The sequence below is a fragment of the Rhinolophus hipposideros genome, assembly GCF_964194185.1.
Source record: "Rhinolophus hipposideros genome assembly, chromosome: 8".
In the NCBI taxonomy this organism is placed as follows: Eukaryota; Metazoa; Chordata; class Mammalia; order Chiroptera; family Rhinolophidae; genus Rhinolophus; species Rhinolophus hipposideros.
The window spans coordinates 17718223-17729527 of NC_138054.1; the positions used below are offsets into that span (position 1 = coordinate 17718223).

Below are 11305 nucleotides of genomic sequence, written 5' to 3' on the forward strand. Positions count from 1 at the left end.
TAATCATTTTCGTCATACATACCAACTTATTTTCAGCTTTTTATCTCAAACTATCCATACATAAAAAGCGTTCACTTCACCCTAAATTCTCATATTTCACAAGTAAAATCTAATCTTAACCTAAAATAGTCTTTCTTTTTTCTTTTTACCACAGTTTCATAGGGTGTGTGTGTGTGTGTGTGTGTGTGTGTGTGTGTGTGTGTGTGTGTAACTTGGAGCTAGTGAAGTCTTTGGTTTGGAGAAGACTGGATCAATTATTTTTAAGGTTCTTGGGTTCTGAAATTTGGTTTGAATAATGGAGTGGAGTTCTTAGCTTTGGAAATTCCTCCACCTACTGGTTGCTTAAATCAGCTGACATTATACAAGGAGGTTCGTTGTTGTTTTATGAATTCTGTCCATTTTTCAAAATGACATATGACACTTGTAAATGCTAATACATTTATAAATCACTTTGAATTCCAGAAATCAAAATTTCTGTTATAAAAAATATATATTTTTTATACAAAATATTAAAAAGCAGATGATAAATTTCTTAATGCTTTTTAACAACCACTGGAGGGCAGAAAAACATCATATGGCAATTCACTCCTTGTTTGGCTAGAGAAGGGAAAGATACCTTATGTGTGTTTCTAAAAGTACTAAAATCAAACTATTTTTCAATTCAATCTTTTATTTCGTGATGGGTCATCTTTTCAAAAGAAATGAGTGGTAGTGGTTTTTTTTGGAAGTGTGTGTGTGTGTTTTCCAAATTGTTTTCTATCTATGTATCAAATCAGACAAACCTTTATTATAGATACTTTAAAGAGCAATTTGCCATCATGGGGTGATTTTGTCATATATTTTTAGTAAGAATAGTTGAAATATGTTGATAAATTAAATCTCACTAAAAATTAGATAAATCAATACTAAAACAACAGATTCATGGTTGTCCAATTTTCAGGAACGCTCTTTTCAGTTGTCCTAGCAAAATATGGATTCAAACATAGTTAAAAGTAATTAGCTACTTCCCTAACACCTGTTCTTCCAAAACAAACTCCTTGATGATTAGAATGCAATTATTTTCCCTACTTCTTCACTTTCTATTCCTTTTTCAATCGGCCTTTCACCCTTCACCCCATGAAACTACTCAGGCAAATCCATCAATAACCTCTTAATGGCTGAATCTAGGTAAGGTTCTGTAGTTGGAAGGATCCTAAACACTTGCTAACTTACACTTAAGAGGAATTTATTGGAAGGATATCACAGCCTCTGAACTTAAAGGAAGAAGTGTAGATAGCAAGAAATTATCAAGTCTTACCAGGAATCTCTGCTGGCATTATTTTTATACCATCCTTAGATCACTTGGCTCAAGTTTCCAAGTTCCAAGTGAGCATGTCCATCTGGCCGAGCTTAGGTCACATGCCCACCTGATGGCTTGGAGTGGTAGTCGAAGGCCCTGACAGTCTAACCCCACTGCATATATTAAGTGAGGGGTCATTCACTAAGAGGAAATTGGGGTGCTATTACCACAAGAGGAAAAAAGGTATCGTACTCAAAAAAGAAAAACGCCCACCACAGTTTGATTTCTTTATGGTTTTGACACTTTATGGTTTCCCCTCTTATGGAAAGTCTCCTACTCAGTCCTACTTTCCTTCCCATCTCACAATTTTTTCTTAGTATTTTTTTGTTTTTCTTCTTCTTTTTTAATATTTCCTTGGCCTTTCTCCTGGGCTTTCTTTTCTTCTCATTTCATAGAATTTTCCACCTACTTGTCAAGTCAAGAATCACCTGTATGCTTATGACTGCACAATCTGTATCTTTACAGATTCAATATATTCAACAGCCAGTACCTCATGGATATCTCATGGGTACCTTACTCCTTACTGTTCCTCCTTCTACCATCTTGTGCTTCCTTCTGCCTTCTACCATTTCCATGAATGGCATCACAGTCCATTCTCTCAGGCATCCAAGCCAAAACTGTGTGATGCTTCTCTCTCTCCCCCCAAATCCATTCAGTCACCAAATTCTACAAATTGAGCTTCATTAATTTCACCCCAATTCCTCCTCTTTTTACATCCCCATTGCTACTGGCTTGGTTCAGGTTCTCTTCATCTTACCTAGATTGTAGTCTCCTAACTGGAGTGCTTGTCTCCAAATTAACAGCATTCCAAACCATTTTCTATAGCTACAGAGAGATATTTCTAAAAGAAACAAAAATATGACCAGGTTTATCTCTCTGATTAAAGCTCTTCAATAGCTTCTGTTGTCCACAGGATAGAGTCCAAGCTCCCTTATAAGAGACAAAAGCCTTTCATAATCCCATCCTTCCCTACTTTTCCAAATTTATCCCTTCTGGGTCCACCCCAAACCATAAATATCAGCTTAGCTATTTCCAGGAACTCTGCTCATGTTGCACCCTCTCCCTGAAATAACCTTCCCGACTGTGTCCTTATACTAAATACTTTTAAGATTCAACTCAGCTCAAAGTTACCTCCTATATAAAGCCCTTCCCAATTCACACCTGTCTCCTTACAGGTAGAATTCGCCCTGTACGTATTTACCTGCCAATCTCTCCCATCTATCTGTGGCCCCTCGATTACAAAGACTTGGCTTAATTCACCTTTGTGCTCCTAGTACCTGGCATAATAATCAGCATTTATGCTCAGTAAATGAGTATAAAAATAAATTTATGACTAGAGAGGTGGAGAAAATCTACCTCCTCGCCTGAGGAATTCAGGAAGAACAGAGTTAGTTACCAATGCTCTTTGGTTAGAGCCAGCTAGACCTATCTAGAGATGCAGTGTTGGTGGCTCTTTCCACTCTGGTTTCACAGAATTGCCTGGGGAATTTTTAGAAAATATGGATAGCTAGATCCTAACCAAGACCAGTTATATCAGAAGCTTTAGGGGTAGGGCACAGACATGGATGGTGTGTAAAGGCTTCTCAGAGATTGTCATGTGCAGGCCCCAGAGCACAGTACTCCTGAAATGACTACAGCCATACTATGGGATAAAGAGAAGCAGAATGCTCAGGTGACACACAGCTCCCCACCAAAGGAAGAGAATTAACATTACTGGTCTTTGACCTGGGCACTGGTTTGTAATCAATGAGGAGAAAGCTTTCAAGAGCAACAACAGATGACACCACTTAAATATTTTATGATCCAGCTCTAAAGAAGTTTGTTGAAAGTACTCGAAATAAAACTATAATCAGTGATATCATCCATCCTCCTTCTCATGGAAAAATGCTGGAGAGAACTTGTAAGCGATTTAATTCACTGACAAGGAAAAAGAAGGAATGTGAAGAACTCTGGAATCCCACTCAGTATTAGGATTCTTTTGGTTGTAACAGAAATAAGGAGAAAGGAGTTTATTAACCTGAGCAACTCTAAAATTTCAGGAGATGGTTTCAGACATAGCTGGATCCAGGATAGAAACATGTCACAAGAGCACTTTCTCTGTTTATCCATCTCTCAGTTTCACTTTTCTCTACATTGGTTTCACTTTTAGGCAAGGAAAATTCATGTGGCATCAAAATTAGCCACCAGCAGCAATAGGTTCCTGCTATCCTTGCATATAGCTAGCATTCTAGTGAATGATGGATATCACCTTTCAGATGGCAAAATTCCAAAGATGATTCTATGTAGCCCAAATTATATCACTTTCTTATCCCTGAACCTGTGGTTAGAGGATAGAATACTGTCATGCTTCTATTTTTAGGGCTACAGGTGTAGGGCCAATCTTATCTGAATCATATAGATTAAGAATGGGGAGGCATAGTTCTTCAAAAAGATGCTGGAAATTAAATAAATAAATAAATAAATTTTGAATGGCTCGACTGGTGTAGAGCTTTGTGATTATTATCCTGTTATAGTTACTATTCTTTGGTTACAATCCAAAGAATTGACTCTGGGTAATTTAAAAAAAATAACTTACTATAAGAATAATGGGTCCCTCACAAAACCAAAGGGAAAGGTGAACTATTGGACCTTAAAGTCATCAGGAATCCAAGGATCTAGTAATAGAAACTCATGGAAGGTCTTTTTAGACTGATGGATATCCAACCACTTTCAGTCACCATTCAAGATTCAAGTTCTGGAGCAGGCCTGGTGGCTCAGGTGGTTGGAGTGCGGTGCTTGTAACGCCCAGGTCGCCAGTTCAATTCCCACATGGGCCAGTGAGCTGCGCCCTCTACAGCTAAGATTGTGAACAACAGCTCTCCTTGGAGCTGGGCTACTGTGAGCATGCTGCCACAAGGCTGACGACTGGCGACCCACTCACTGCCTCAGCCTCAGCCTGGGGGTGCACAAGGCTTGTAATACCAGTATGGGCCAGGGAGCTGTATCCTACACAACTAGACTGAGAAACAACGGCTTGAACCAGCGTGGGGGGCGGGGGGCGGAGGGGGAAGAAAGAGGGGGAAGTAAAAGATTCAAGTTCCACTGAGTGCCAGAAAATGAAAAGCTTTGTATTGCTGAGACACAACCCAAATCCTGAAGTCAGCCCCACCTTTCTGTTTTCTTCCTTTCTTTTTTTTTCCCCCATCAGAGTAATATACAGAGATTTTTTTGTTTTAGTCATACAAACAATAAAAGACAAATGGCAATACCCTGCCCTTACCTTCCCAGTCCCAGCTCCCATCCCACTCACTTGGGCTATTTTTTTTCTCTTTTCCTAGTATTTTAAAAAACTGTTTAATTTCCATCACGCTTATTTCCATTTTGTTTAAGAGTCTGTGGAAGAGCAGCTTAAGACCACTCGGTGGTTATTCCTACCATTCAGTGGCCTGAGCAGTGGGGGCTGCACACTAATCTTCAGGGGTGGGCTGAGCACTCAGTCTTCAGTGGGAAACTGCTGAATGGTCACAGAGGGCACTTGCACACCTCAGACATGTCTGCGACCTCAGGTTGAGCAGCGGTGAACTCAGGAGCTGGAGCAGTTCATTCACCCCGAAGTTCCTCCTTGGTCACAGATTTTTCAGCAGCAGCCTGCTCTTCCTTTTCAATCTCTTCAGGATCTCTGTAGAAGTAGAGATCAGGCATGATCCCCCATGGGTGGTCATGGGAGATGATGCCACGCATGTACAGAACTTCTGGGGCCAGCACCCACCACATCAGACCCACTGAGTGAGTTCCTCGTTGTTGCAAGGGATGGGAATGACCACATAGCACAGAGGAGAGTCTATTACACAGAGCCATGGTAGGCAGGTTAACATGAGACGCCTCTGTGAGAGGCTGGTGGTCAGCCCTGGGATCAGTAGCCACCAGAAGTCGCAGCTCCCAGAAAGCTACCTCAATCTGGTTAGTGAAGTTTTCAGTGAAATGGCCAGCAATAGTGGCTCCAGTGGCAGCAGCAAGCTTCAGCATAGCTCTCTGGTCAGTATTCCTGGAGGAAATGACATTGACATCAGTAAGGTTTTCAATGGCAAAAGCTGCCAAAAGAAGTTTCTCGCAGGTTCTCTTCAGATTTAGGAGGCAAATATCGCTTTTCCTTCCATAGAAGTGCTGTTCCATTTGGAAGTCAAGTTTGGTGCCACCTAAGTGGGTTCCTGCTGGAAGAAATTTGAGGACATCCTCTTCCTTCTTTTGCAGGACATCAAGGACTCAGATATTGTGAAAGTTTCTCTTTAAGTTATGATGGGAACTCAGAATAATGCAGTATGGACCACTCTGGGTAGCACAGAAAGGCTTGATTTTCCTGGTATTAAATGGTTGCCTTTCTGTTGAAAACTTTTTTGGTTTTCTGTTTAACTGTGCAACTATTTTAATTATCAAATTCTCATCAATATTTTTTCCCACATTTCAAATATACTCATAGATTTCACTTTTTGCTTTTAAAACTTCTTTCCATGAGCCTCTACTCTGATTTTTATAGGCTGGTAGTTTTCAGGGTAGATTGATAAGCTGGCAAACCACATTTTTTGTTGTTGGACCCCCAAATCCAATATATAGGTTTTCTCTGGGATCATTCGGTTTCTCCAAAGAAGAATACTCCAATATCTAGCGTAGGAGGCATAAGTTTGGCTGATGGAATTTCAAGAACAGAATTGTGGAAAAATTGGGGGACAAGGAGTCACTATTCAGCAAACATATTTTTACTTAATTTGCTTCCTGCCAGCACTGTGCTTCACTTCCACTTTCCAAAGTACCCTATACCTCCAAGTTCTGAGCTTCTCCTTAAGTCAATGGCCTTCTATCTGCAAAGCTACAACCACCTTGTAGGTTTATAACTTTATTCCATTGTTTCATTTCAATGGGTATTTTGGAAAGGTGATGAGTACATGTGGTCAGTTCACCATGCTTTTCCAGACTTTTTTTCTTAAACTCATTTAACTCGAGAATGAGATCCTTGCAGATCTCATTTTCTTAGTCATTTCTTTTTGCATTCACTCCTTCCTTCTGAGTTCCATTTCCCTCTTACTGAGGTATATCCTTCAGAGTCTAGGTGTGTGAGTAAAAAACTCTCAATTTTTACACTTTCTTTAACAGTTTAAGGTGAATATCCTTCTAATCACTTCCCCAATCAAGAACCAGAACTTTGTCAGCCACACCAGAAACCTATCTGTGTGCTCCATCACAATCACAAATCCCTCCCGCCCAGCACAGTAATCACCATCCTGACTTTGACAGTCATCACTTTTTTGTATTTTTTAAATGTATCCCTAGACATTATGATTTAGTCTTATTCTTTAATTTTTTTCTTTTTCTTACAATTCACTTATTGAAGAACTCAGCTGTTTGACTTGTAGGGTTCCACATTGTCAGCATTTGGCAGATTGCACACTTATGGTATATTTCAATATGCTTCTTTGTCCTCTAGCTCCTTTAAATTGGCAGTTGGATCCAGAGATTGATCAGACTCAGGTTTGATCCCTTTGGCAAGAATACATATTATTATGAATTCGTGTATTTAAACATATTTAATCGGTTTCAGTCCATTCTAATTATTATCCTTATTGAAACTCAAATTGTCTCATTTTGGCCACCGGGAGCCTCTTCAAATTGTATCCTGGGTCCTTTGGAAATGACCCTAGAAGTCTTTAATAGTTCCTGTGCTCTCTAGGATAACAAAATATTTCATGCTCATTCTATACATTTCCTGTCCCAGACCTAGAATCACTTACTTCTCCAAGAAGTCCTTGTTTCTTTTAGTGGGACTTGATATTTCAAGACCACAGTCCAGGTGCTAAGGATGATTATTGCTACTGAAAAGACCCAGGAAATAATATATATATATATAGAGAGAGAGAGAGAGAGAGAACTAATGATAATTACTCATTTTACCCATATTATACACACGTTCTCAAAATAATACTAATACTACCACCATGAATATACTGAAAAACTTAATTTATGCTGATGTCCTCCCCATACTCTCCTCTAGTTTTATAGTAATTTTGTATCAATATTTCAGAATATAAATCCATTTCAGAGTATGATCTCTTTTAATCCTGTGTTGGATGGCAATTTACTGACTCTCAGCTCCAAATCTTTGCTCACTCTGCAATAATGAAGCAGAACTCTGTAAATACTTCTCCCATCCCAGCCAGTTTGTCATTAGGCTTTCTTAATAGAAGGTACTCGCGTGGGGGAAGGTGGTGCCACTGGAAAAGGAGGCTTCTCTTTCTTTCTTTCTTTTTCTTTTTTTATTGGGGAAGGGGAATAGGACTTTATTGGGGAACAGTGTGTACTTCCAGGACTTTTTTCCAAGTCAAGTTGTTGTCCTTTCAGTCTTACTTGTGGAGGGTGCCATTCAGCTTCAAGTTGTCCTTTCAGTCTTAGTTGTGGAAGGCGCAGCTCAGCTCCAGGTTCAGTTGCTGTTGCTGGTTGCAGGGGGCGCAGCCCACTATCCCTTGCAGGACTCGAGGAGTTGAACCAGCAACCTTGTGGTTGAGAGCCCACTGGCCTATGTGGGAATCGAACCGGCAGCCTTCACAGTTAGGAACATGGAGCTCTAACCGGGCCAGCCTGAGGCTTCTCTTTCTGATTCTCATGTGCTTATTTCCTTGGGCTCCTGCAAACTGCATGGCTCCTTTCAGCAGTGCCCAGTGGCCAACAACAAGCAGCAATTTCCCATGGCAGCTTCCCCCAGTAGTTTCTTGGATGGCTTCATATTGTGCTACTGGCAAAGCACCTTCTTGCAAGCGGCTTCTCTGGGCACTTTGCGGTAAATTCTGAGATAAAGGCACTTCCTTATGGATAGCTTCTCCCAGCACTCCACAGAGAGGATTTCTAATGAACCCCACTGAGATCACACCTCAGTGAACTTCTTTGGCCACCAGGGAGCCACAGTCATGCCCTGTCCAGCAATGAGGGGCCGGGTGGAGATGGGAGTGCTCTTTCTTGTCCAATCCATTTCAGCCCTAGGAGTGGTGGCTGCTCCCTATATCTACTATTCCTATATGGTAGGATTTCTTTATGCCTCTTACTAGCTAACCCTCCTTTACCCCAATTCCATTAACAAATCTTTATAGTAAATGTTCTCTGTTCAAACTACTGTGTAATTTTTCTCTCTTAACGGGACTCTGACCGAAACAAACCTTCATTTAGTTTTGTTCCAGATGTAATTAAACATTTAATGTTCAACAACTGTCCTTCTGTCATTGTCTGTCAGTGATTTTGGTCACTGAGCTTCATTCTCTAGTAGATTCCTCAGGAGAAACTCCAGTGAATAACATTTGGTTCTTTCATTTTATAACAAATGTTTATGTTTGTGTACTCGAGAGTCAGTTTTGCTGTATACAATGTCTTCGGTTCTCATTTTCTTTCTTTGAATATTTTAAATGTTTCACCGTTTTCTTCTTGCATAAAGTGTTAATGCTGAAGTCTTATGATAATCCAATTTCTTTCTCTCATAAATTACTTTCTTTTTTGCCTAAGTGACCACTTTTCAAAATGTAAAGTCTAGTAATTTTACTAGAATACATCTTGTTGTTCATTTTCAATATTTTCAGATATACAGTATGCTCTTTCAACATGGTTTCATATATATATATGAATATACATATAAAATATATAAGTATGTGTATATATATGTATATATATGGGAATACATATATGATAGTTCTATATATCTCTATATACAGATATATGTATATATCTATATACAGATATATATATATGTATATATATATATATAATATTTCTGTTTCAGGAAATGTTCTCTTGAATTATAATGTGTTATATTTGTTCTGTTAGCTGGATTGGTTTTATCAGAGACTCTTTATCTATATGTTGGATCTTCTTTGCTCACTTTCAATATTTGTCATTTGTCTCAAGTCATTTCTATGTCTCTCTATATTTCTTTTTAACTAAAGAAAATCTCTTTTTCAAATTCTAGTTCTTGGTCTCTACCTATTGTGTTTGTTTACTACTGTTTTCTCATTCAGTATTCTTCTCTGAAATCATTTTTTATTTCTAATTCTTTCCCAAGTTCTGCGATTTCATTTCTGAGTTTTTCTTATTCTGAATTTTCTGCTTCATGTCTTATATCATTTTATTAATATCTTTACAGTTTTGATATGATTTTTTTCAACACTGACATTACAAGTTTTGCATCTGTGGTTTGACCCCACCCTCTTGTATTTGGGGTTCGTGAAGTTATCTGTCATCTACTTTTGTTGTAAATGTTGTTCCATGCATTTTTGGTTTCTTTAGCTACTCTGTTGTTATGTGGGGATTCATGGAGATTCAAAATTCATGTACTGCCATCTTTCCAGAATCCATTTATATTTTTGACTCATGAATACTCTTTACATCCCTGAGATTTCAATCCTTAGCTGAGTGTGATGGAAAGGGGCTAGAGTTGATCAGTATGTTATTTGGATTGGCAGTGGTGCATTATACCACATCCTCATTGAGTGATGATTCACTTGGTTATAACATTCTAGGTTGTTAATAGTTTCTCCACTGTACTACATATATTCCAATATCTTCAACATATATTTTTATTTTTGCAAATTTACTTCCAGTCTAAATGTCATTGCTTTGTAGGTAGGCTATGTTTTAACAGCTCCTATTAAGATCATTAATTTTTTCTCTTTATTTACATTCATCATGATGTATGTTATTTTCTCAAGACTTAATGTGCTTCTTCAATCTAAAGAATCCTCTTTCTTCAAGTCTAGAAAATTATTGGCCATTATTTCTCTGAACTTTGTCTCTCTTCTCTCTTTTGAAATGCCTATTAGATGCCCATTGTTGAACCTTCTTATATAAGGTAGAACCTCTGAACTTGGTTACAGAAGGCAAAAAACATTTTTCTTGCTTAAGCCAGTTAGAATTAAGTTTTTCATCACTGAGACAGAAATACTCTTACTTTTCTCTAAGGCAAGGTCAGAGAAAGAGAAGTGATCCTGAAGCTATCATTTGATTATATATAACCAGATATCCTTGAAACCTAAACTAGTCCTGCACTTTTTAGTTATGCAAGTCAATAAATTCACTTACTTTTATCTCCCTTAAATCAGTTGCAATCAGATTTCTGACAATTGCAACCAAAAGAATACTGATTAATCTAAATGTCTACTATGTGGGTGGCACTGTGCCAGATGCAATATAATCAAGTGTTATTCAAAACAAAGTCCATGTCTCCAATAAGAACAGTATTTCACACTCATTCACGCCATCTTCATTTCTTTCTTCCTGCTTCTCCGGCCTCTGCCACCCAAACTTGGAATACTTGTTTGTTTAAACATTACAACTTCTTACCAGTTGATTTTTAAAATTTTTTAAATAACTTTTTAATTGGGTAATATTGGGGAATAGTGTGTTTTTCCAGGACCCATTAGCTCTAAGTCAAGTCTTTTTTTTTCTTTTTTTTTTTTTTTCAATCTAGTTGTAGAGGGTGCAGCTCACTGGCCCATGTGGAAATTGAACCTGAGACCTTGGTGTTATGAGCACTGCGCTCTAACCCACTGAGCCAACGGGCCTGCCTCCCAGTTGATTTTAAAACCAAATTTGTAAGGGTAACCTTTCTAGCTATAGGCCACCGTGACCTTTCCCTTATTTTGGATTTATATTATACTCATATTGGCTTAAACAGGTCTTCAAGTGTTTCATCAAAGTATTTCCCTTGAACCAAATCATTAGTTTTTTTAAGGGCTAAAGTTACACGTTTTACATCTCCCAGAACAAAGTCAATAAAGATGCAACCTTATCGCATCCTTATTAACAAGTATTCATACGGTACGTACTTGGCCTCTGTAGGTCTTCTATGTGATACTGGGCATACATATTCCTGTCACTTAATCAACTCAAGGACATAGGAAAGTATATTAAAATATAAATATATAAGAAGCCATATGTAGTTCAGAAGAAGGGGATGTC

General features: G+C 38.4%; 1 pseudogene across 1 annotated transcript; it reads right to left on the reverse strand.

Annotated features, from left to right (window-relative positions):
- Positions 1-4726: 4726 nt before the first annotated feature.
- On the reverse strand, positions 4727-5572 carry LOC308500861 (small ribosomal subunit protein uS2-like; annotated as a pseudogene). The gene has a single exon. The product of its transcript is annotated as a small ribosomal subunit protein uS2-like (transcript).
- Between the last annotated feature and the right edge of the window lie 5733 nt (positions 5573-11305).